Source organism: Ursus maritimus, unplaced genomic scaffold (assembly GCF_017311325.1).
Source record: "Ursus maritimus isolate PB19 unplaced genomic scaffold, ASM1731132v1 scaffold_25, whole genome shotgun sequence".
NCBI lineage: Eukaryota > Metazoa > Chordata > Mammalia > Carnivora > Ursidae > Ursus > Ursus maritimus.
Genome location: NW_024425008.1, coordinates 16,553,889 through 16,580,231, shown reverse-complemented (window position 1 = coordinate 16,580,231; position 26,343 = coordinate 16,553,889).

Genomic DNA, 26,343 nt, shown 5'->3' with positions numbered 1-26,343 from the left:
ATTTTTCAAAACAGCCCAGAACTGCCTTTTCTAAAAGATATTCTAAGACATGTATTTCCTTACACTTCCTCAGGAGAAGATCTGACTTGTATCCATTTTGCTAAAACTCAAGGCCATTCCCTTTGGCTGAGACTTAGAGTAATCCCATGGACAAAAGTACGTATTTCGCAATCACTGATCTAAGCCCAGGGCCAAACACTAGAGGGAATGTTTGGAGAAGAGGAGGGGATGGACGCGGAACATCTCAACTCTGTTTTTAAGGAAACTATTTGCTGACTGGGAAACTAGAAATGACATAAAGTAAATTAAAAACCCATTTCTGAAGCCACAGTTCGAGTGCAGCTTGAGGCTATGCTGCAAACAAGGATATAGATGATGTAGAGAGAGGGTTGAGTTTGTGAGACAGGGATGTCTCCTGGAGGATGCTGGGTTAGGACAAGTCTCGAAGATGGTGTGGAAAATGAGCTGGGTAGCCTGGAGGGGCTGGGGGGCAGGCAGAGTCATCTGAGTAGTGCTGTGGGCACTGAAGCCAGAACTCTCTATTATTTCCCCCATCCCCACGCCCCTGGGGACATTCAGGAAGATGCGTAGAACTATGAGCTGCATGTGTAGATTTGTTCTCATCCATGCAACTTCTTCAGAACCTCAACTCGAGCACACAAGTCAAAAGTATATATTTTAAAGTCGCATCTTGTCTATCTCCTGGGCGGGGGGTACCCACGTGATAGTCACTTCTCCGAAGTTCAGTTTCCTTATTCGTCAAATGGAGACATTCACAATGGAATTGTGAGCATTGATTTATTTAATCTGCGCACAAAATTGAGTCAAGTGCCCGGTACCAAAAAAGCACTCAGTACATGCCTGTTGTCAGTAGTACAATTACGGAGTTTATTCCCAAGAATCAAGATGCCTTGAGCAGCTTACATGATGATTTGCAGAATTTCACCTTCAACTATCGGCAGTGTGAATGGAGTGAATGAAAAAGATGGATGAAGCCTTTATGACAAAAAGAAGGCATTCACTTGGCGATGTTCCCGTAATTTGGGGGGTGATAGCTGGAGACTGAAATTCCATATTTTACCCACTACCCACCTTCTCCCTGGGTTACAATGACCATGTTATGTTGTAACGAAAACATAAGGTCCTACTTAGGTACATGATAGGTGAGTATTTTTTGACTGAGAACCTGTGAGAGCGTGTAAGAGTCTGAACTCAAGATCCTCAAAGATCACTTTAAAAAATCGCTCAAAGAACACACAGATACAAGGGATAACTGTGCAATATTTTACCAGCTAAGGCAGTTTGCTTTGTAACAAAGAGCACATGTGATATAAAAATGATAACGCAAACACGTAAGAATGTACCTTACTTCTCCTTGTATTGGTCTTTGTTTTATTTTAGATGAAAAACTAGAAATTTTACATGGGCCGATGCATTTTTAAGAGAATTCACTGCAAATTTTGGGATCCTATGGTAGTGTTTTAAAGGAACTGGATATGAGAGTAATAAAAACATTTTTTTTTAATGTTCAAACGTCCCAGGGTGTTGGCTTGTATATCCGTTTCTCAAACAGTGTCTCCTGCAAACCCCAGCTTCAGGAGAGAAACTTGAAAGGCAGCATTTCAAATTAAATGCCCTCAATATGTTTATCTCCATGGGTAATTTGTAACAAATCTGGAATAGCAATTTTCCGCCAAATGAAATACTGCAAAAGATGACTTTTTTCCCCCCTTTTTAAAGAACAGGTCCTGGTCAAGAGACTATAAAGAGGGTCTACTAGTCAAAAGAAATTACCTGCAGTCCTTTGGGCCCTATAATTCCTGAAAGATCAGGTGCTGTGTCCCTAAGAAAGTTGGCTGGTGCAGGGGAAGTGGCAACCCACTGAGAAAACCTAAGAGAAGGGAACTTTCAAAGCTCTCCGCTAAGTTTTAGCGGCAAGATTTCCCATGAGCCTGGCCAGCTTGTTTAGGCACCAAATTTACATTCCCCTAGAGGAAAGAAAAACAAATTTAGAACATGAGGGCCCCTGGTCCCCAGAAAATAAACCTGCTTTTAAGTAGAAAGAGTAAGAACTGATTATGTGGTTCTCTTATTTTTCTAAGTCAGGCAAGTTCATTTTTAAAAAAAAAAAAAAAAAAAAATACCACATACTTATGCGAGGAAAGATAACCCAGAAAAGCAAGTGCAGGCTCTGGAAAAGATTAGACTGCAGAGGGGAATTTTTAATGACAACTTTAGTGTCAAATATGTTTTTTTACTAGCTAATTAAAGTAATCACAAATGCCATTGCATTTTTTTTTTCACTTGGATCAGCAGAGATGAAAATGGCCACTCTCTAAATGCTGCTTCGCTTTCAATGTAGAGGGCTGGAATTGAGTTACGTTGTGAATGGAGAGAACATACAGTGTTTCTATGTGTAGCTTGACAGTTTGCTTGTGCTCCATGGCTAAATTTTAAGCCATCCCCAGTAAAAATGAGAAAAATGTTCAGAAAGCCAAGTGTATTTATTTAAAGGATTATCATTATGTATTTCCTACCTTTTTTGGTGTAAAAATGTCCCATGTCTAGGAAATGGTGATGGTGAACAGTCCTTGTGTTCTCTCCCAATGTCTATAATGCATACAATGTGACATTAGCTATATGTTAATTTTAAATCTTTTTATTTATTTTATGAAATTAAACTCTCAAGAAATGTCCAATGTATACTGGAGGCATTTACCACTATTCAGAATGCTTAATTCACGAGGAAATGTGCTTTATTTCACGTGCATTTGGGATGAAAATGTAGCAAGGACATCTAGATAGCATTGTCCAGCATGTGTTTTGGGGAGGCAGAAATATTATCTGTGTATATCCAAGCATTGCATCATGCTGTGACATTTTGACCTTCCAAAGCTTTGAAAATCTGAGATGCCCTAACGACCACTGAATCCAAGGACCCTCTTCTCCTGAGATCTCCTTTTCTCCAAGGACGATCCGGCAGTCACTCTTTCTTGAAGAGGCTTTCCTAGAACTGTTAGTTTTCCAGCTTCACAGAAACGAACACACTAGCAAAGTCAGGCAGTGGTTCACAAACCCAAAAGAGAAAAGAGCCATGCTTTCACAAAGAACTAAAAAGGGCTTCCAGGAAACTGACACTCAGTCCATGCATGAGTCAATAGCATTGCCAGCCTGGCACCCAGGAATGGGGGAAGAGCTGGTAAAAGGGTGGTAGATTGTAAATAAATGTTGTGGGCTGACAGGTTGAAAATCTGATTGCCTGGTATTCCTGTCACAATGCATAATGATGTGAAAATGAACAAAGCCTGGGCAAAATGTAAGTCTAATTATTGCGAGTAGAAGCAAATTCAGGGGGCCGAATGATAGAAGCTGACAGATCCGAAGGCATCCTATTCCTTTGCAGTCAGCCAAATAGTTTGATGAGAGAACGTTTGTAGTACTTAGCCTGGGGGTGCGGCTTCTTGCCCCTTCCTTCTAGCTCGTGGACTATCGTATCAGGATTGTGGATAAGACAGAAGAAAACCGTAGAGATGAAATTTAGAACGTGATGACTGCGAGTCCCCAGAGGTGCCAAGAGAAGAGTCTGACAATTAGGTTAGCACCAAGCAGCATCTGGTAGGAGTTAGGGTCCTGTCACTCATTAATCATGACTTCCATCTCCAGTGATGGAGAACACCCTGGATTCCGTGTTTTGAGTTCTTGGAACCACATAAATCTTTTGGCACCCATAGATAAGTGAGGATGTTTCCCCTAACTGTCTTAGAGTTATGGAGAGTTCCCAGAGACACAAAGGTAATATAAAGAATCTTCCTTGTGGCCAGCATAGTATGAATTTTGCATCAAAGGTCATATGCAAGTCTCTCTGCTACTCATCTAAAACATTATATTGAAAATATTCAAGTTCCTGTGGTCTGGGAAATGTCAAGACCTCCATCAGTTTATGTCCCATGAACTACGTTTTGGTTTTCCTAGTGAAGAACTGGAGGCCAATGGTTTTAAGTTATTGTATAATTGTCCCTAGTATAATCCTATAAAATAAAACAATGCACATTCTAGGAATAAACCTGCTCATAAATTCAATAATTTCTCTGATTTCCAGTGCTGTTCATTTATGGTTTTGACCTGGAAATCAGAGTGTGCGAAGGAGGGGGATTTCTCCTCTGTCCATCACAAGAAGTTTCTACAATGTATTTAGTTTGGCTTTGGCAGTAATGAAATTTTGGAAGAGAATTCTGGGATTCTTCCCCACTTATCAGAGATGTCACATCTCTGTGCCTTCGCTGCTGTTTTAACTACAGAATAAAGCTCTAAGCACGAAATCCTGGGGAAGCATTAAACTGGGATAGATATTCTGGCTTCTTGGCCCAGCTCCACGCTTTCTGATTTGTGCGACTACCAGAAATAGCTCAATATCTCTAGACCTACGATTCTCAAAAAAGAGCACAGCAGTAAACACACTCAAGCACCTTCCAGCACTGAGTCTCTATCATGTTCTAAAACCTCAGATCCCTTCACTATCATCATTCCTTTCTGCCTGGAAATGAGGGAGCAGATGGTCACTAAGGACTCTTCCAGGTCTGAGGTTCTGTGCTTTTCGATATCTAATTTAACTAATATGTCCTGAGCATTTATACACGCAGTTCACTTTCACATGGATTATCTCCCTAGAAGAGATACTATTAGTCCAGTTTTATAAAGTTAAAAAAAAAAAAAAAAGCACCAAGTTGAGGTTAAAGGTGCTGCTTGAGGTCATATACTCAGCGAGTAGCTGAGTTGGGATTTCGCCTCATCAGGGAATATTTCCAGACCCATGACTCAGTTTATCATAATGAAGCTACTTTAAGTCTCTTAAGAATTATCAGAACTTGATCTTCAGGCCTGTTCCTTAAAAACTTCTGGAAGTGCCTGTGGCTGCATCATTGGAAGGTTAGTAGACCGGCCCACTCAGCCTCCAGGGCTCTGCACCCTCACCAGATCTCTATCAAAATCCTCTTCTGTAGGAAGCTGCTGTCTGCACAGGTTCCAGGGGACAGGTAAGTGTGAGTCCACACCCAAAACATCTTGACATGTTTATTGTCAGTGCATCTGACCTCAGTGAATTACAACAAAAATGAGTAAAATAATATAAAACTGTATTATTTTTCCTACAGCCCAAGTTAGCTGTGGCTCAATCAATGATATTTTTCCTGCCCAATTTTGAAACATTTGAGAGAGAAACAGTGAGGTCAAGCAAGCGGGGATGAAAAGAGCAGCTTTATACGGATAAAAATTGGACTAGAGTATTGTGGGTTACGTAAGTGACCACAGCGGATTTTCCACCAGTGAATCCCAGAAGGAGCCTAATGCCTGCAAGGCCGGACAGCACGGAATAACCCAGGCTTCCCCACGTCAGGGTCTGTCCCTGTCAAATGTGGCGTGTGAGGACCAGACTGGAACGCACCGTCTGAGTGAGCAGGCTAGTTCTCAAACAGAACAGAGGGAGAGGGGCTACCCTGGGCTTATGGGTTTCCTTACTCAAACTGGAGCATTCTGACCATTCCTTCCCTTCTCTGGGGGAAAATTGCGTGAGTGGGGCAAGGGGCCAGGAGTGCTTAGGGAAATCTTCCTTCATTAGAAGCCAGAGAAGTGAGGAAGAAGTGAATCTGCAAGAAAAGATGACAGTGTTCCTAGGAATTAAGCATCTCACAGGAGGCTCTCCTCAGAGAGAGAGAGAGTGCCCGCATATACAAACAGGGGGAGGGGCAGAGGGGGAAGGAAAGGGAGAAGCAGACTCCCCACTGAGCCCAGAGCCTGACGCTGACATGGGCTCCATCCCTGGACCCTGAGATCATGACCTGAACCAAAGTCAGATGCTTAACAGAATGAGCCATCCAAGTGCCCCTAGATATTCCCAATTTCTAACTTTGCTTAGGAATTCATAGTTTTCATATCAGTCTCTGAAAATGCTATCTTCTTCTAGCCTTCTAGTCTCTTCCATAAAAATGGTTGCACAAGTATTTGAAAAATCCTAGCTTTCTGGACAACGGATGGCTTACACCATGATCTATCCCTCTTCTACCAGAGGGTGTGTTCCCTGGTGGGCTTCAAAGATTATAATAATATCCTTGAAAGGATTCATTCAAAGTAGTCATTTGGCAATCCAAGCTCCACAACATAATCCAGAGGAAGGAACGAGTGCTTTGGGGTGAAGTGTTGACACTCCTAGCCTTTCCGAGTAGGACAAAGTGGATACTCTCCTCTCTACCCTCCATCTGGGCCCTCAACGGTCTATAGATACACCTTTCTATTCTCTTTTGCTGCTGGTTACCTACTAGTAAATATTGACTCTCTCACAAGCGGTATCCAAGGACACATTCTTCCAGTTAAAATGTCATAGGTATAGTTTAGCATTAACAGACATAATGACCAGGCAAGTTAGAGTAATAGTCTTTCAAAGTTTCTATAGCTGGCATTCAGCTAGCACCATGGTCTACTGACTTAAGGGTGTTCTTTCTATGCTACAGTGTTTTCTCTTTTGAGAGCTGAATGATAGCTTTCTGGACTTTCATATGGAATACCGAATTAGGACTTCCCAACACTTTAAATTCGGTTGCCCTAAAGGATCATGTGAAGTCTGTTTTGATGATATCTTATCCGACGATCCTAGCTCAGGACTGACTCTGATCTCATATAGTACTTGTCCGTATTAACCATTTCAGCCTTAGACTATTCGTCCTGGCTTAAATGAACTTTATTTTCAAAAAGCAGATGGTAAGCTTTTGAGAACACTGACCTTGTCTTATAAATCTCTCAAATCTCCCACATTATGTGATTGCTGGATGCTAATTGATTGGCTGAAGGATCTGTCCTCCTCTGACCCTGTGTTTGTGAATAACGCTGCCTAATTACTCATACATCTATATCAGAGTGTCATGTTTTGATACAACTTAATGGGAATAGTTGGAGGAGATGGAGGGAGAGTACTAAGAAACTGATGCCAAATAATTAAAATGATTTGGCCCAAAGACATCCCGCTAGTTAGCTGCCTATGTGAGGCCAAAAATCCAGTTCTCTCGACACTTAGTACAATGAGGTTTTCATGTCACCATGCTGAGTTGTTGACATTTTCCCTAGTCTAGGAAGCCACCCATATAATTAAAATGCATATTTTGGATTGTGAAACCTAGTGATTATATTGAGTAGATTTTAGGTGGGGCATAGAAATCTACATTTTTAGCAAGGACCCAGGGTAGTCATTTATTTTTTAAGATTTATTTATTTATTTATTTGAGAGAGAGAGTGCAGATGATCAGGGGAAATGGGCAGAGAGAGGGAAAGAGAGAATCCCAGGCAGACTCCCTGCTGAGCCTGATGCGGGGCTTGATCTCACAACCCGAGATCATGACCTGAGCCTGAGCCAAAATCCAGAATCCAACATTCAATCCACAGAGCCACCCAGGTGCTAGGACCCAGGGTACTTTTAGGGAGGAATTTTCAGAACCCAAGCTCTCTTGCTATCTCCTACTTACCATGTTGATTTTTTTCCCCTAGGTCTAACTTCTACATATGTGTTTTGTGTTGAGTGAGAATGTCTATAAATGGCCAAGGGACAGTTATGTCTTCAAAACTTTTTATTGCAACCAAAGTGACTCTAGTCTACCATGACTTCAGCTATAATCACATCTGCATGAATTTGAATGTGTTTCTGACATACTTAATGAAATAAATGGCAACCGCATACCTCCCAAAAGTCATGGAGTTCAAAGAGAAATAATTCCATTTGTTATTGCCCATTGAAGAGCTGGATGCGAATACATTCGACCTAGCTTCGCATAAAATTCATGCTCACATTTTGTGCTGTGTTTTACCCAGATTAGAGTATAAGCTACTGGAGAGGAGTGACAATGACAATCTTGCTCACTTTTATAATCTAGAGCACAACACAGTGTCTAAAAGGTACTAGATACTCAACAAAAGTTAAGCAAATAAGGTCCTGGGGCGCCTGGGTGGCACAGTGGTTAAGCATCTGCCTTTGGCTCAGGGCGTGATCCTGGCGTTATGGGATCGAGCCCCACATCAGGCTCTTCTGCTATGAGCCTGCTTCTTCCTCTCCCACTCCCCCTGCTTGTGTTCCCTCTCTCGCTGGCTGTCTCTATCTCTGTCGAATAAATAAATAAAATCTTTAAAAAAAAATAAAAAAAAAAAAAAAAGAAAATAAGGTCCTTGGAGGAAACCACAGAGGTTTTCAACTACTCATAGGAGACATGACCATATCACTGTGCGTGTTTATTATACTAGCAATCAAATTTTGTTAAAAAGCAGGCAATGAAATGCCATTCTCGCCTAAATCTGGGGAAGCAATTTCTGAATGCGATAAAGGACTAGATGCTATACATGTGAAATGCTTAGCATTGAACCTGGTACATAGTAGATGTTCAATAAAAACCTACTAATATAATTGTGAATGCTATTATTATAAATATTAATTAAAAGGAAACTCTCAGGAACTGACTTCCAATTATATGTGGTCCCTGAGCAAGAGAAGCTGATTAAGGATTAAAATCCCTATGAATTATACCTCTGAAGACAATATAGATAGGGTTTTCTAGTATAGAGTTATAAGATTTTCTTTGACTTAGCAGAACCTATGGGCCTCTGATCATTTTTAAATAAATCTGTCTTCCTATAAATCACACAAACTGAGAACACTTTAAAAATATAACGAATAATTCTGTGGCCTTTTATGAGAGAAACTGTATTTTAGAAACAAGGAAGTCTGTGTGTGTATTCACGTTTGTATTAGAAAAACGGTAAGATTTTTTTTTTTAATTGATATGGTCTGGAGTTGTCTCTCTTGATGTTTTTTATGTCCTCAAATTATTTTAAAGAGAAGTGTATAATCAGAGACATGCACTCCGCCCATAAATTCCCATGGTCCAAATTTTAAACCAATATTACGCTGCAATAAATTCCTGTTTACCACAGTCCAGACCACTAAGATGGGGAAATACCACTAACGGATTTTATGGGATTTTTGTAAATGCTACCCTTCAGTTTTATGCTAAAAGTGAGGGAAGTATTAAGTAAATACACCATTAAAGTTTTGGTCAGATGTAAACAACTTCCAGGATGTGTCAAGGATCAGTGAATTCTGCCCAAGTTTTCATAACCAGTGGTTCTTAACATTTCCTTTCTTAGGGATCACTCAAAGAACCTCATGAAAAGCATAGGTTTTCTCTGAAAAAAATATGTTTTTACACATGCACATAAAATCTGGCATATAATTTCAGGGTGTTCAGAACTCCTGAAGAAACTGAGTTTTAGAAAAAAGGCTCACACACTAATTATGTAAACGATTTCCAGTTAAGGTTGAGTGCCATTCCAGGAGGCAACCCTTCTTGCCAAATGCTACATGTTTCTACTCAGTGACTCTCTTGGTAAAGAGCCAGCACAAGAGCTCAGATGTGAGCAGGTGTACCAGCAATACGATTATTCACTTGAAAGCCATGGAAATAGAGCTGAATGTGTGACTCTGGGGTGATATCCCATGACCTCTTTTTCTCTCCGAAAATCCCAGAAACTATCTCTTCATTAAATTGTGCTAAGTAGAATTTTCTTTATAAATGTTCTTTATCAGTATGTCAATAATATGATATATCAATCACTAGAATTTCCTGTGTGTCTGCTATATCTCTGGCACTGTATTGGACTCTAAGGAAGTCATACTCAGGCTCCATAAAGCAGAATCTTAGTTCTTGAAGAAGTTCAAAGCTGTTTGAGAGTACTAGATAAACTTTGAAACAAGAGCATAACTAATGAGAATACAGCACACACCAAACAAATCTCGAGATATTTGGCACTATTATGTATGCACTGGAGGAATATTCAGTATGGGTTAGGTTGCCAAAATGGGGTGTCACACATAGGGACTTAATTACCATGGAAACTTGAGGGCTCCGCCAAGTATTGCCCAGTGGCCTACAACAGGACAGAAGAGATGTGGAAGGTATGGAATAAGGATTGAGGAAGGGAAAGCACTGCTCTCTCTCCTCTCCCTCCTCCATGTCACAGCAGCTAATTTTGGAGTTTACGTGCCATGAACTGTCTAAGGCCTTTACATTTGTTAATCTGGTCATACCTTAGCACTGCACTATGAGAAGAGCCTACCTGCATTTTGCCACTGTGATCACTGAGGCACACCTCATCAAAGATCTCAGGACTAGGAAAGTGGAACAACCAGGATACCAACCCCAGGCACACCTGGCTCCAGAAGCCACGCCTTTAACCAGTATGTTGTTCTGTTTAGGGGACTGCTAGCACTAACTTTGTACCAGGCACAGTACTTGACTCTGAAAAGACAAGGCTCAAAGTTAATGTCCCACCATGGCATATGGCATTTCCACAGGTGGTCACAGAACCACCTCCCATCCAGTAGCAATGTATTCTTGCCACACTCATCAATGTTTGGAGTCTGTTCTTTTGCCCTGGGACTCGGGTAGTCTCTGTGACTGCCTTGACCAATAGAATATAACAGAAGGTCTGGAACTTTGAACTTCCAAATCCAGATGTTAGGAAGCTCTTGCCAGGGCCTATTGGAATGCTCACTCTTGGGGCCCTCTAAGAACCTGCTGCCTTGCTGAGACAAGTCCACGCCATATGGGCAAAATATTAGTAGGTTCTCTGGTAGGCAAACCCAGCTGAGCTCACACCCAAGTAGCCAGCATCAACCAACCAGAGATGGGAATGAGCCCAGAATGGACACCAGATGACTCCAGCCCCAACTGTCATTTGAGTCATCCAAATGAGATGCCAAGTGAGAAAGTCCCAGCTGAGCCCAGCCCACAGAACCATGAGAAATAATAATAAATGCTTGCTTGTTTTAAACCACTAAATTTGGAATGGTTTGTTATACAGCCCTATAAAACTAAAATATTCACCTGCAAGCAGCTCTATTGGGAGATAGTCACATGGTAATCAAATACAACCTAGAAATTCAGTGTATGTTATAGTTATAATAAACAAGAGAGATTCTGGAAGTCCAAAGGAGCAGTATCTACCTCAGACATGGAGGTGGCAAAGGCTCCTTAGAAGTGACAACAGCCAAGAAAGTTAAAGGGGAAGAAGGAAGAAGTAGGAAAAAGGAAGGGGGGAACAGATGATAGGAAGAGGGATGGGAGAGAAAGGGAGGGACAGGAAGGAAGGAGAGAGAAGCAGCTACTGCAAAGGAGTGCAAGAGAGGCCCTGGCTCATTCCAGAACAGGTGGAGGAGGAGGATAGCTTGGCTAAGAAAAGAGTGTGGTGGGTATTCTTATTCATGGGTTGGGGGAGAGGTGAGGGTGGGGGGTTGATAATTACGAGGGGGGCTGGGTTACAGGAGGCCTAAGTAAGGTCATAAGGGGATGGCATGCAGAGGGTGTCAGGCTTTATGCTTAAGGTAATGGGGAGCCACGGCATCTCTCTAAAAAGACCTAATGGAGCACATGTGCGACTTGGGTAGGGAAGGCTAGCTGGCAGTAGTGTGGGACACATGATAGGAGAGGGCAGTTACATTGAAGGCAGGGAGTTCTGGCAGGAGGTGGACCCAGATATACCAGAAAAGGAAGAGGGGGAGCGAAACCGAAGTTGTCCTCATAAGAACACGAAGGGAGTGATTCAGAGACAAGCAGAGGAGATGACATCACAGTACCTGCAGACCAATGAGACAGGGTCAGAGACCAGCCCCAGCGTTCAGGTCGGAGCAGTTATTCACTGGTGCTGCTATTTATCAAGATAAGGAATAGAGACCAAGAAGCAGATGAGGGCAAAGAGAGGGAATTAATTTCGCACACACTGAGTCTGGTGTACCTTTGTGGTGTGCACACAGAGATGTCAAGCGGGTTGATAAACAGAGCTCTTCTGAAGTTCAAGACGGAGGTCATCCCAGACTTGTGGAACTGGGAGTCATCAGTGTGCAAGTGATTATTAAATTGCAGGAGTTATTAAGTACTCCTTGAGACAGTAGGTATAGTGTTGAAAAAAGTTGCTGGGGCTTGATTCTAAGGAAAATCTGATAACTCGATTCCAAAGATAGATATTGGCATTTTAGCATCTCTGATATCAGAATGCCTTTGGAAATTAATGGAAGATCCTAGATTAATTGACAGTGGTTTTTTTTTTTCATGTTACAAAAAATAATGGTATTTTATAATTAGTGACATCTTAGATCGAATGAAATAACACAGTATATCAAAGCAACCTGGATTTAATAGCTGTTTAGGAGAAGGCTATATTTACTTAATTTTTTAAAAGTCTATGAAAAATACATTAAATAGTAGTGCAGGTAGTATGCCAATGGGGTAAAATAATTATATGACTCAAATGACAAGTTTGGAAACACTGATCCAAGAGCTTTAGCAAGAATGGCTGTTATTTATTGAGCACTACCGACCTATGACTGGTCAGGTGTTCCACTAAGTATTTATGTGCTTTGATTCGTTTCAATCTCACATCAATGCCATGAGGTAAGTACTATTATTGATTTCATTTTGCAGATGAGCAAACTTAGACAGCGGGATACAACATCAAATATCAGTCCTGGCAAAAATGCCCACAACAAATATCCAGAGCATTGTGACAGCCCACACAATTGAAGCACAGCCGTGAAGAAATTTGGGGAAGTCCATACTCCCCAGAAGGAGAGGCCTAATAGCCTGTAGAGACAGGAACCCTATTAGCACCTGGCAGGATTCTAGCCAACATCCCTGGAATTCATGAGCAAGATACAAATACTCTGGAAAGGAATCTTCCAAGAATCAGAACCTCAGTTCCAAGAGGGAAATGGGGCACTTAGAGAAGTTCCCAGAAAGAGAAATAAGGAGGAGAACCACAGTGGGCATGCATTGTAAATATGATGGAAGTGAATAGGGTCTTCTGGGGAAAGGCTCTGGGGATATCAAAAAATAATTGGACTACTCCGGGCCAAGAACAAGGAAATAGCTTGGAATGGCTTCAAATTTATTCAACTTCAGTTTCCAATTGATCCTGGAAGTGGGGAAAGGACTAACTTATAAGACTGGGATGAAGAAGCCCCAGTGAGGAGGAGGGAGAGGCTGCAGAGACTAGAGAATCAGGCAGGATCTGATATCAGCTAGAACTGCGTTCAGGAATTCCTTGGCTATTTGATTCGATCAAGTAAGAGGAAAAGACTCACGACCCAGGGGAATAATTTTCCTCTCACCAGACAATAGTGATCAGGGTGGAGGTCACCAGGGAGTTTCAAATAGCTAGGTTATTTGGCCTTCTAGTCTACGGATCAAAAATAATAATAAAGCATAGAGAATTTATTACAGATCTATTGTTACTTAGCCAGAGCTCGCTGTAGATTTAAAGTAAAAAGTAAAAATATTCATATATTAATAATTGAAATATAATATGTACTTTATGTGGCATATGCTGTACATTTTACATTCATTAGCTCAACTCTCAAAACAACCCAACAACAACAAAAGCCCGTTATAATCACATCTATTATTACATACAAGGAAACTGAGGCCCAGTGATGTGATGTAATTTGCTCAAGTACAAGGCAGTACAAATAAGAAAAAAGAATCAAACTTAGGTCATCTATTTTGAAGTCAGTGGTCTTTCCACTATACAAGAGTGTTCAAATGCATTTTTTAACCCTCAGATAAAACATTAGATGCTGACTACACAAGACTAAAAGTCATTCAATTCAAAATGCAAGTGGTTAAGGAGAATAAATACTTTTAGTAGATTTTTGCTAAAATAAAGGACTTCAGTATTGCTAACGTTTTTCCTATATAGAAATATCAGTAAATAAATAAGATTAAACTCTTTAAAAATGCAAAGCAAACCTATGTACTAAGGAATCCTGGTTTTTGTGCAATTCTGGTGTCAAGAGGGAAAAAAAAGAAGTGGATTCATGGTGATTTGATTTCAAGAACAGAGTTAGAGGATGACAAAAATCCTTGAAATACTCTGAATCAGTGGTGGGCAAACAAAGCCCATGGACTGAGTCCTGTCCACTGCCTTTTTCCCCCTACAATCTATGAACTAAGAATGGTTTTTACATTGTTAAATGCTTGGGATAAAAACAAACACACACAAAAATAATATTTTATTTCATGAGAATATTATATAAAATTGAAAATTCAATGTCTTTGTATAAAGTTTTATTAGAACCATGTTATGTTCATTCATTTATCTACTGCCTACGGCTGCTTTCATGCTACAACAACAGAGTTAAATAGTTGTGGCAGAGACTTCAACGTCTAAAATATGTACTATCTTGCCCTTTACAGAAAATATTTGTAACCCTCACTTTCAATGAAAAATAGAAAATCATAATTCAAGACAATCATTCATAACTCCTGAAAGGTAGATCCTGGTGGTAACTGACTAAACTTCAACTTTCAAATTGATGGAGAAAATCCTCCCATTTCCAGGGATCTATTTCTTCTTTAGCACCTAGCATTCTCAATCTTGGTTACACTCGGTCATTTTTGGACCCTAGAACATAATGTCCCTCGATATTGAGTGTCTAGTCATGCTGTTGCCTCCCTGGAGCACTTTCCCCTCCCCTCCACACTCATCGTCTTATCAGCTAAATCCTGCTCACCACCCCTTTTAGGAGAACATCTCTTAGCCTGGAAACTGGACTTCATGCCAACGCACCCCATATTCACTGCACCTCATTCCCTACCCCTAAACTCCACTGCACATTTGGAAATTGATCATTCATTGGCCTCTGTTCTCTATCCTGCAGTGGTCTTCTAATCTTTCGCTCTTGAACCCCATCAAATAATCTGTAAAGCCATATAAACCTCACACAATTTTTAAATGGCATCTAAAATTACAACCATGAATTTAAAGAATTGCAAAATGTATCATGTGTGTATTATAATGTCTATTTTAAGTGTATCCACTGGAACTAAATAACAGCAATTGGAAAACCCCCATCATTCATCGTAAATCATTTACTCATTCATCCTTTAAGTTCCATTTCTCTTCTCTTGCAGAATTTGATCCTAATGTCATATGCTTTATGAATGAAATTCTTTTATTCATTGCTCAATAATGCTAACCTACAATAAAAATACATAGATGGATTAAGATTTATTTTAAAATTTCCAATAATTGTAAATTTACAAATATTACATATTTTTCTTCTGGAATGAGGTATTATTACAATTATCATTAATGTTCAATTGACTACAAGTGTGACTAATTAATAATTTTTTTATTTTTTTATTCCATTTTCCTTTTTCTGCCTCTTCCCAAAATAGTTGCTTTTTAGCTGCAGCAGTTGAATACGACAGCATAAGCAATAACTCACATACATAGTAAAAAGAAATACTGCGACAGGGAAGTATTCTTGTACAGCTAGTCCTCTGATTAAAGACCTATGCATTTTTACCACCTACTTAAACAGGGATTTTCAACCAATAGGAGGGGTTTTTTTGTTTGTTTGTTTGTTTGTTTGTTTAAGAGTTTAGTATCTGGTTTCTACATGGAAGACTAAATTCATGCTTACAGCTAAATGTGGTCTTTGCCAACTAAATTTAAGATGCAGCATTTTAGAAATTTACATATCAATGTCTCTATGGTATTGTCTGCTTAATTTTGAACACAGTCATGATCAGTGTGCATTTGTGATTACACGCGTACTCATTCTCTTACCTAAACTGACAAGATATTTTCGGGGTGGTGTTTCTAAAGGAACATAAACAAAATCAGCGTGCAGACATTTAGGTCCAGGTGATGTGTTTGCTCTTCCTGTTTATGCCAATATATCAATGCAGAGTTGCTCTGTTTTCTTCAACTGTATTTATTGCTGCATTTCTCAGCATAAACTTGGCCCACTGCATTTTTTTATAAATAAATATTTTTAACATTAAATGTTTTTAATAAAAAGAAAAACTTTATTGTAAAAAGATCAATAATGAGATGGACTGGGAGATTTTCATCTATTATTTCCCTAGGTTCTCATGTCATGAATGCATAGAATAACTCAGGGCTCAGCATTGAGCTTTTCCCCTTATTTTTCATTATTATGTTTGATTTTAGCTGTGGCACTGAGAAACCTTATTACCATAAATAAGTAGTTGGAAATGAGAGAGATTTGGGAGACTCGACTTACAGACCCATCCTTTGAGTTTTACGCAAAAATTACATAGTGATCTACCATCTAAAAATATTTACAATCCATTAGTCTGCAACTCAGTCAGATGTCTGTGTTTTTAAGCAAATAATTGAAAACCACCAGACTTGTAAAGAAATCTGTAACAAAGTCCTTAGATTCATTTTCTTATTATCATTGTTCCGTCAGGGAAGTCTTAACTCTTCAGGCAGAACCTAAGAGACAGTTTCGTAAGAAGAGGGGCTACAGGGAAGGGAGAGGTGGGAAAGTTCCATCTCAGGCAGATTAATTTTAGGAAAGTGTGAGCATTAAGTAGACTGTCTAGACATGAGTATCTGTAGAAATTTCCAGTCTGTCTTATCTATGCTGTAAGTGTGCAAGTCTCCACTGTACATGGAAACTGGTTTGAAGACCATTGCTCTAATGGATGCCACTTTACTAATTATATTCACTATATTCATCATACCTCCAAGTGGCTGGCACAAATACATTGTGTTCCACAAATACAACATAGATGAATTACTTATCTAGTTATGTCATGAGATTCTTTCATCAACATTTGGCATTTTCTTTCCTTGTCATTCACATATAAGCCAGAAACCTCTAGATTTCTCAGTTGTTCAAAACATTCCAAATTTCTCAGCTTTCAAAGTCATAGTTGTTCTTTAACAAAACCCTATAAAGAAATAAAATACAATGCTTCCAACCCTTTTGAGAAAGAGGAACAAGAAGCCTTAGGCTCTGTGACAATACACTAACCTTACCTTTTAAAAGTGCATGGCTATTGAAAGAACAGATTAATTAACACTCCTAGAGCTAGGTTATATTCCCAAGGTAGAGAGTTCAATAGAAGTGGCTTCTGGCCTAAATAAGAGTGATAAGTTGTTAATTAGCTTTGCCTATCATTTGTAGAAAGAAGTTTATTCTGTATATGAGAATAAAGCATATATTTGCACTACCTGAATAATTAAGAAACTTGATACATTGCAAGTATCTAAAAATAACGATGGAATAATAGAAAACCTGAATAATGTCATTTCTCAAAAGTACTTTAATTTATGTTCTGCCTTTTTCTCTATAATGACCTTTGTCTATATCCAAAAACTAAAGGAGGGATAAATCACAATGCAGGAGTTTTCTTTGTTATATATATTTTCCCAGGTTTTTTTTTCCCCCTGCCAAGCATCTCTTTGTCTGTAAAAGCAAAGAACGAAATTGACTATATTCAATGTCTTCTAAATCTACCATTGTAGTTCTATAACATGGGAAAACCAAGGGCGAAACCATCCAGATTTGCTGTCTTATGGTGGTAGAATTAGCAGAAGCCTTCAGCTCACTTTGTCTTTATATGTCTACCGTCTATTTTAGGGCTGGTCTTTCCACGTTTCCTTATTGTCACTCCCCAGTTAAAATCTCTGATCCCCATTAGATCCCTGTTCCTAAAGTTACCACTGAAATTTTGTTTTCTGTTTTTTCTTTTCAATGACAACTTCGATCTTGAGAACCCTGGTTTACATTCCTAAAATGAGCAGCAGCTCACAGGAAATCTCAGACCATATTATTGACAAATGGACCTAAAATACTAAGGACCATATATATTAAGTTGGGTTTCATTTCAGGAAAAAGTTGGTATAAGCGTGGAGCAGACAAGCGCAGTTTCAAACAGTATGTATAGTAACGTGTAATACTATCTCCGTTGTGCATGCGAAGACCCTGAAGAGAAGAAATGAAATAAGACAGGCCAGCTTAGAAGGCTAGTAATGCATGCATCTGGGTTTGCTGACACCGAATTCCATGGCCTTTTTAATAAACCATGTTGCAAAGCAACATGAGAGAAACACTCCTGGGGAACAGTCAGTATGTAACACAGGTAAGCAGAGACTTCCCTTCTCCTCTGAGCACAGAAAGAAACACACAGGGGCACCTGGGTGGCTGGGCGGGTTGAGTGTTTGCCTTTGGCTCCGGTCATGATACCAGGGTCCTGAGATGGAGCCCTGCACTGGGCCCTCACTCTGTGCTCAGCAGGAAGCCTGCTTCTCCCTCTCCCTCTGCTCCTCCCCCTGCTTGTGTTCTCTCTCTCTCTCTGTACGATACATAAATAAAATCTTTTTAAAAAATAATATAAATAAATAAATGGAACACACAGTATTAATACTTTGGAATTTTCTGAGGATATATAGTTAATCGAGTATTGATGTACTCATTACCAATCAAAAACAAATGCAATGTAAGCAACTAAACATACGGTGGTTATGTTATGTTATGTACATTTGAGTTGAATGGTCTATAGGGGACAAAGTGTACAAGCATTTCAAAAACATTCACCCTTTGGGATCTTCAATAAGACAACAACAAGACCATGTTTATAGGAATAAATGCTACACTATATTTATATAAACCAACTAACAGAAGTATACATTATAATATCTTAAAATGTCCTGTAAATAACTAAAATTTGAAATACTCAAAAGAATTATGAAACCCATCAATTACCCTCCACCCATCTCTCAAGCCCCAGCTCCGCTCTGTAGCCTCCAGCAGATCTGCAGGTCACTCCAATGTCAACACAAAGGAAATGCAGAAAATTCTCCAATGCAAGAGCAGCTTACTCTTGAGATAATCAAACATTAAGCTGTATCTTTTCCATCTAGTAAAAAGGAAGGAAGGAAGGAAGGAAGGAAGGAAGGAAGGAAGGAAGGAAGGAAAGAAAGAAAGAAAGAAAGAAAGAAAGAAAGAAAGAAAGAAAGAAAGAAAGAAAGAAAGAAAATTAATTAATATATCCTTTGTCTTCTCTCCTCATGTCCATCACCACTTCTTGCCCTCCCTTAATAACAAAATGCCTTACAGTTGTTCTCTATATCCACTGCCTCTAATTCTCTCCTCCCATTCTTTTCTGAAGCCACTCAAGTCACATTCTCCCTAACACAACCCTGTAACAACAAAATTGTAGTTGTCAATTCATCAATGACCTCTCTTATTGAGCTGAGTAGCGACCCTCCCTCCCAAAAAATCATATTCTAAAGCCCTAGTCCCCACTGTGATTGCATCTGGTGATAAAACTTAAAGCCAGAAATGGAGGCTAAATGCATAAGGGTGGGGCCCCAGTCCAACAGGACCGGTGTCTGTATGAGAAAGGGAGTATGGGAGCACAGAGGGAAGGCCATATGAGGACAAGCAAGAAGGAAGCATCTACAAGCAAAGGCAAGAAGGCTCAGGAGAATCAAACCCGGCCAGAAGTTTGAATAAGACTTCAGCCTCCAGAACTATGAGAAAAAAAAGAAAAAAACCCTGTTATTAACATACCTAGTCTGTGGTATTTTCTTATAGCAGGCCGAGCTGACTGATACAACCTCCGTGTTATTAAATCCAATCATCAGGGTTTTTTTGTTTTTGTTTTTGTTTCTCTGTGTCAGTATCTTACTTCGCCTATCAGGAACATTTTATACAGTTTAACATTCTCTTAAATTGTGTCTCTTAGGACACCACAATTAACAAGCTTTTATCTTCCTCTTTTTCTTTCTTTTCTTTTCTTTTTTCTTTTTTATTTATTTTTTTTTTAGTTTTTATCTTTCTACTAACTCTTTGTCAGTGTCCATGTCTAACTCATTTCTCTACTTCTAAATGTTGATGTCATCTATATCAAGTAACCCATTCTCTTTACTAAGTAACGCATTCCCTAGGTAATCTCATCTGGTCTCCTGGCTTTAGTTACCATGTGGATGCTGATGACTACCAAATTTATATCATCAACCTGTAACTCTCTGTTGAGCTCCAGACCTAAAATATATACCCACCTTCCGGCAAGATATTTTCACCTGAGTGTTTAACAGGCACCTCAGATTTAACATATTCCAAACCGGCCTTCTGATAAACCACCACTCATCAACTAACCTACCTCTCCTGCAGTTTTCCTATCTCGGTTAATAAAAACTCAATTCTGCTGATGCCAAAATAATCGTATTTTACTCCCATCTCAGATCCTATCCATCAGCTGTTGCTTCAGTTTCATTTCCTGTTGGTTCTCTGAGTGCTTGGGGAGTCCCCCTTCTTGGTTTATAGATGGCCATTTTCTCATCGTATTTTCACATGGCAGAAAGCAGAGAGAGAGAGAGATAAGAAGCAAGTGCTCTAGGGTCTCTTCTCATGAGGTACTAATCCCATTCATGAGGACTTCACCTTTTTGGTCTAATCACATCCCAAAGGCTCCACCTCCAAATATCATCACACTGGGAATTAGGTTTCAATATGTAAGTTTGCAAGGGTGGGGGAACACAAACATTTAGTAGATAGCATCGTTCATATAGGATCCCTCTTCCAAGGGGACATCTCTTACCCACACAACTTTAAAGAGTTGGCTACAAAAGCAATATTGTATTCCACATGATAATGTTCCTTCTGGGCATGATTAGACCAGGAATGAGCCACAACTCCAGGGCAAAGAAATCCATAGTCATGACATCAGTGGGGCCTCATCTAAGGAAGTGAGATGCACCAGGAAGAGTCCTCTTGCAAGCATTTGGTTTGGGGAAGCTGAGAGTTGAAGCCACCTGATAGAGGTTAAGACAGAGAATGACTTAGAGATGACAATGAAGGTCCATGGGGACAGCCAATGGGGGAGGGGGGTTGGTACACCACAATGTTCACAGGAAATTAATTCACAGGGAAATGAAACTGAAGCAGGAGAAGAGCACAGAAGCTGTGATAATAAAACAAGGTCCCTAGAGAGTCTTGCTTCCTAAACACACCAATCTGTCTGTAAATCACTGCTTTTAAGGTAACTTGAATAGATCTCTCTTCCTTGCAAATAAGCTAGTATAACAAAATCATTAGCTAAGTGCACAATGAGGCTCTATATATATTAACTATGTAAAAAAATTATCTTACTCATGCATTTGAGCACACGCTTGTGAAATCAGGTGTATCTGCCCGCGGGTGTGAACAAACAACAATGTACAGAATCATGGTTAAATGACTACATGTTTAGGTCAATGGCAGAAAACAATGTGTTGTTGAACGGCATTTTTGTTAAACCTTTAATGAACTATGCTTTACAAATGATCTCATCTGTGTAGAACATCTAGTGAAGCTCGGAACTATGCGGCCATAATTTACATTGAACTGGCAGTAACAGGTAGAGCCACTTTGTGGTCTTTCATTCTGCTCCTTGTGTTCAAATGCACTAAGCGAAAGATCAACCATAACAAGAGAAGGTGGAAGGCGATTTTTTTTAAGGGGATAGAAACTACATTGTCTTTGGTGATGCTGATTTTCCTGGCATCTTTTGTATGAAGGGAACAAAGAAAAATAGACACGAGAGACATTAATCACACAAAATCTGTCACTAAAGAGGGACACAACCAACAATTTTACCATCAAAATGCAATCCATAATCAGGAGAAAAGGGAATTGCCACGCTGTGTGATTCCACCCCTGATAACTCATTAATTAGATGCCAACTGTTAAATACTAGAGCCAAGGCAGACGAAAGGTCTATTTTCTCCATTTGCAACAAAGGCACTTATCAATGGACGATACTCATGTCTTCAAAATTGCTTTTTGTATTTTTTTGTCAGTTTGGGTTTTGACATGAGTCATTTTTAAAACCCTGGTAATTAAAATCTCTAAAGCTTGGGGTATAAATTTGCTAGTTGATATTTTTTAAAATGTGATCAGTAGTATTTATTCTATATATCTTTGGAAGAGTATGGTGTGCTGTTTGGAAAATTTGACACACTTGTTGTTACCTTGAGTTAAAATTTAAATGAGTATTAGACCAAGAGAAACAAGTTTTCTATAAAGACCAAATTGATACATATTTTTGTGTACACGTGGTTTACATTTCCTGTTGAGAGTAACAAAAGAAGTAAAATATAAAAAAGAATGGATAAAAAAATGTTGTCCTAGGACTTCAGATTTGAAATCCATTAGAAGATAGATTGTAAGGAGGTAGTTGTTTTATCTGAATTGTTTTTTTTTCCCCTTTCTTTCTATTTCTATCCTAGTTATTAACCAAATTAGAGTTATTACGCAAAGAATAGAGGTCCTAGAATCAGGCCCAGAGGGAATTCAGGGAAAACAGATTTTGTGTATGAATTTGTGCTGTTCTGTACAAAGCAAACCATTCAGGCTTTCAACACTTGATTTTATCTGTGTTTCGGAGGGAACAACCAAAAAAGGAAGGAAAAAAAAAAAAGGATTAAGATTGTATGTGCATGACGGAGAGAGGGGGTAGGGTAGTTGGAATTTTAGTGGTCTGAAGACAAAGCAGAAAGATACATTGGTGGTATAGGGCTTCAGAATATGATTTTTTGGGAGGGAGGGTCACTACTCAGTTTACAAGAGAGGTCCTGATGAATTGATGACTCCGTTTGTCATGTCACGGGGTTGTGTTTAGAGAACATGTTAGACCTAGTGAGATGTTGTATCATCTAGTTTATACAACTCCAAACCTTGTCTGGTAAATCTGCATATCAGTTGTCACTAACCACTCTCTATACCGACCCACACATTTTCTGTGACCCTCCATAGGACATAATATTCCATGGGTCCCCAAGCTCTCTGGATCTTGAACTAAATTAAAGCCTCTTCAGTCAAAAACGTCAGTCATTTCTCACTGAGCACAAATCATCTTGGCCCTCTCTGGCACAAGCCACTATTTTTTTGTTGAGAATTTACCATGTAACTCTCCTGTGCAGAGCCTTCTGGAAGATCCAATGTCTGTAAGGCATGTTCCCTGTCCTCAAAGAAGCCTGTCATCTATAGGCTCCAAGGACACAGATGTAAAACACAAGAAATAACATTGTGTGTGTGTGTGTGTGTGTGTGTGTGTGTGTGAAGCAAACTGTAATGCTGACTTAAAAAAGCAAAAGTTATTTCCTTACTATCAATTCGTCAATTCAGAAATAATTCCTACATAAGTGGATATGGGGTGTTATGATAATAATATAATATAATAATAACATAATATAATAATAAGCTAATCTTGTTCATGTTTACAGTACTCATTAGGAAAGCTAAAATAATTTAAATGTTTTTTTGAATTTGAAAAAGAAGCTAAAACCTGTTCTATAGCCAGTAGTGCTGGCCAGCTTTCCTTGAAACGCCATCCTCTATAAAGGTCTCCAATTTGAGTTTAATTTTGATGACATGGTCATTTTGTTCAGGGTGAAGAAACCACATGTTGAATCCTTCTTTACTACTCTGTTCTCAGTTTCCAAGAGGCCCTCAACTCCTAAAGATACCACTGAAATCTTTACTAAAGTAAATATTTGATTAAGAATTTCTTTTCTTCATAATATAATACATGGTGGCATATTTAAATAGGTTTTTAAAAGTATATCTGCATCATCTTTACTTGTCAGAACAAGGAAGTTCTAAATTATTTTTGTGGTATTTTATGTAAATTCAGTTCTTAAGTTCATAAACATCATTTGTGTCTTAACATGTACATAAACTTGGGGCGCCTGGGTCACTCAGCCGGTGAATGGTCTGACTCTTGATTTCAGCTCAGGACATGATCTTGGGGTGCTGAGATGGAGCCCCTTGTCAGACTGCATGCTCAGCAGGGAGTCTGCTTGAGATTCTCTTTCTCCTGCTCCCTCTGCCCCTCCCCTCCAGGCTCCTGTGTGCTCTCTCTCACTCCCTCTCTCTCTCTCTCTCTAAAATAAATAAAACTTTAAAAGTACATTAAAAATGTCTGTAGACAGTGTTTGGGCATATTATGCCATTTCATTTATTGAGAGCACTACACTGTTTATAGTTTTGACATTAGTGGACCCTTTAAAAAATTGCACAAAATAGCCATTTTTTCAAAAAAAAATACTAAGTCGTTGTTTGTTTCCACAAACTTTAAAAGCAGCTTTATCTCTGTTTTTAACTTGTCTCAAATCTTAAAAGCAGAAATCTGGAGACCAAGTCTCTATTTGCAGCTACACCTCTGACCTGTTTTCTGACTTCAGGCAAATCAATAAACGATTTTAATGGTTTACCGTTTTATGGCAATAATAGCAATAACAACAGTAAAAGTTAACATTTTAACTTATTCCATGGCCAGGTGGCCAGGTGCTACATATCTTAATCTTTACTACATGCTAATAATATCTTCATCTTCCTTTACTAATGATGAAATTGAAGGACAGAAAGACCCAAGGTCATCCAACTAATCAGAGGCAGAGCCAAGATATGGGCAGTTGGACTCCAGAATCTGTGTTTCCAACCACTAGGCTTCACTCTTTGAAACCTAGCTCCCATTGTGCCTGTATATCCTTCAACCACTTGCTTTATTTTTATTCTTCAAAAGCTCTCCAGATACATGTGACTCCAGAGAAATGGCACTCTTTTTTTAATATAAAGATTTTATTTATTATTTATTTGAAAGAGAGACAGACAGATATAGTGAAAGAGAGCACGAGCAGGGAGGAGAGGGAGAAGCAGGTTCCCCACTGAGCAGGGAGCCCGATGCGGGACTCGATCCTAGGACCAGGACCCTGGGATCATGACTGGAGCCAAAGGCAGACGTTCAACTGACTGAGCCACCCAGATGCCCCGACAGTCTTTTCCATCCCTAATATATTCTAATCTTTGTAGGCTGTGGATTTTCACTAAAGCCCACCCTCTGACTGAAACGTTCTTTGCCTAACTCTAACATTCCAAGTCCTGCCCACCCTTCAAGAACTAGCTATTCCCAGCAGTAACCAACTGGAAGATAAATTCTCTCTTAATAGCACCAACACTTTAAGCTACTAACTATACAAAGAAGAAGGCATTTACAAAGTCATAGGAGAAAATTTGAATAAACAATGATAAGCCATTGATGTGGATGAGGCAATATATCATGATAACATCAATTCTTCCCAAATTGTTCAACAAATTCAAAATAATTACAATAAAAAATTCAGCAGATGTTTATAGAAAATTTATAAAACTCATTGTGTAATTAATATAGAATAATGATGGTCTGCAAGTGAAAGAAACAAGATTGACTTAGTTTGAATTACTTTACCTCATAATAAAATATGTTATATGATTATAAGACAAGCAGTATGGCATATATGCAGGAACCAAAATGTCAATGAAACAGAATACATAGCTTATAAACACACCTATTTTTACAAATAAACTTACGTTATACAAAAAATGTGTGATAAAATGATGCTTCAAAACAAAGAGGATAAGATGGATTGCTCAATATATGGTGTTGGGAAAATAGGCTCCTTCTCTAGAGAATAATCAGACCAGTTCTCTACCTTCCACAAAATGCAAAAGCATACCCCATAAAGATTATAAAAAATAATTAAGGCAATACCATTATGCTAACAAAGTAAAATATTTAAGAATATCTTTGTAAATATCTCTTAGCAAAGATGAGAAAAACTTCTTAAACAAGAAGAATTTCTATCTAATCAAGGACAACATACATGAAGTTAACAGACAAATGAGAGAAATACATTGGAAATGTCTAAAATAAAAATACTGTGACTATCGGCAAATTGACAAAGAACTCCACATTTTAAAGAAAGACATAAATCCAAAATTTTTAAGTGGTCAACAATATTAAAATAAGCAATTCACAAAAAAAGAAAGTTCCAATAGTAATTCTATGATGAAGAGTATCAACTCATTAGTGAGTAATCAGATAAATTCATATTTTAATGATGCTATTCTATATTTATTTAAATCACAAAACAGTATTAGAGAGGATGTGTAGAGATACACTCGTAAGTATGTAAACCAGAACAGTCCATATGGAAAGCAGCCTGTTAATACTTAGTGAAATAAATTGAGCACGTTCCCTATGATCTGCAGGCACCTTGTTCATAGAGGTCTGTAAGGGTCCAGGTATATAAATAATCCTCATGGCGTTGAAAGATAGAACGGAGGAAATGAATAACAAAATGTCAAGGATGTAGCTATGGGATACTATATATTGGAAACAATAAACAGACATATCTCAGAAACACAATACTTAGTTAAAACAAGTGAGAAATAATATTTATAGCACAATACCCTTTATGTAAATTTAACACATACACAACAAGAGCACCATATTCATTTTTCTTACAAGGATACATATGTATTTAAAGACATATATCAAACACTGTAGTAAATGTCTACAGGGTGAAAGGAATGGGGGTAGAGGGCAGGGATGAAGGGGGAAAATTGCAGGTAAGTGAAGTAAGAGAAACACTTGCTTGAATTCACAATGATAGTATGGCACAAATGGGTAA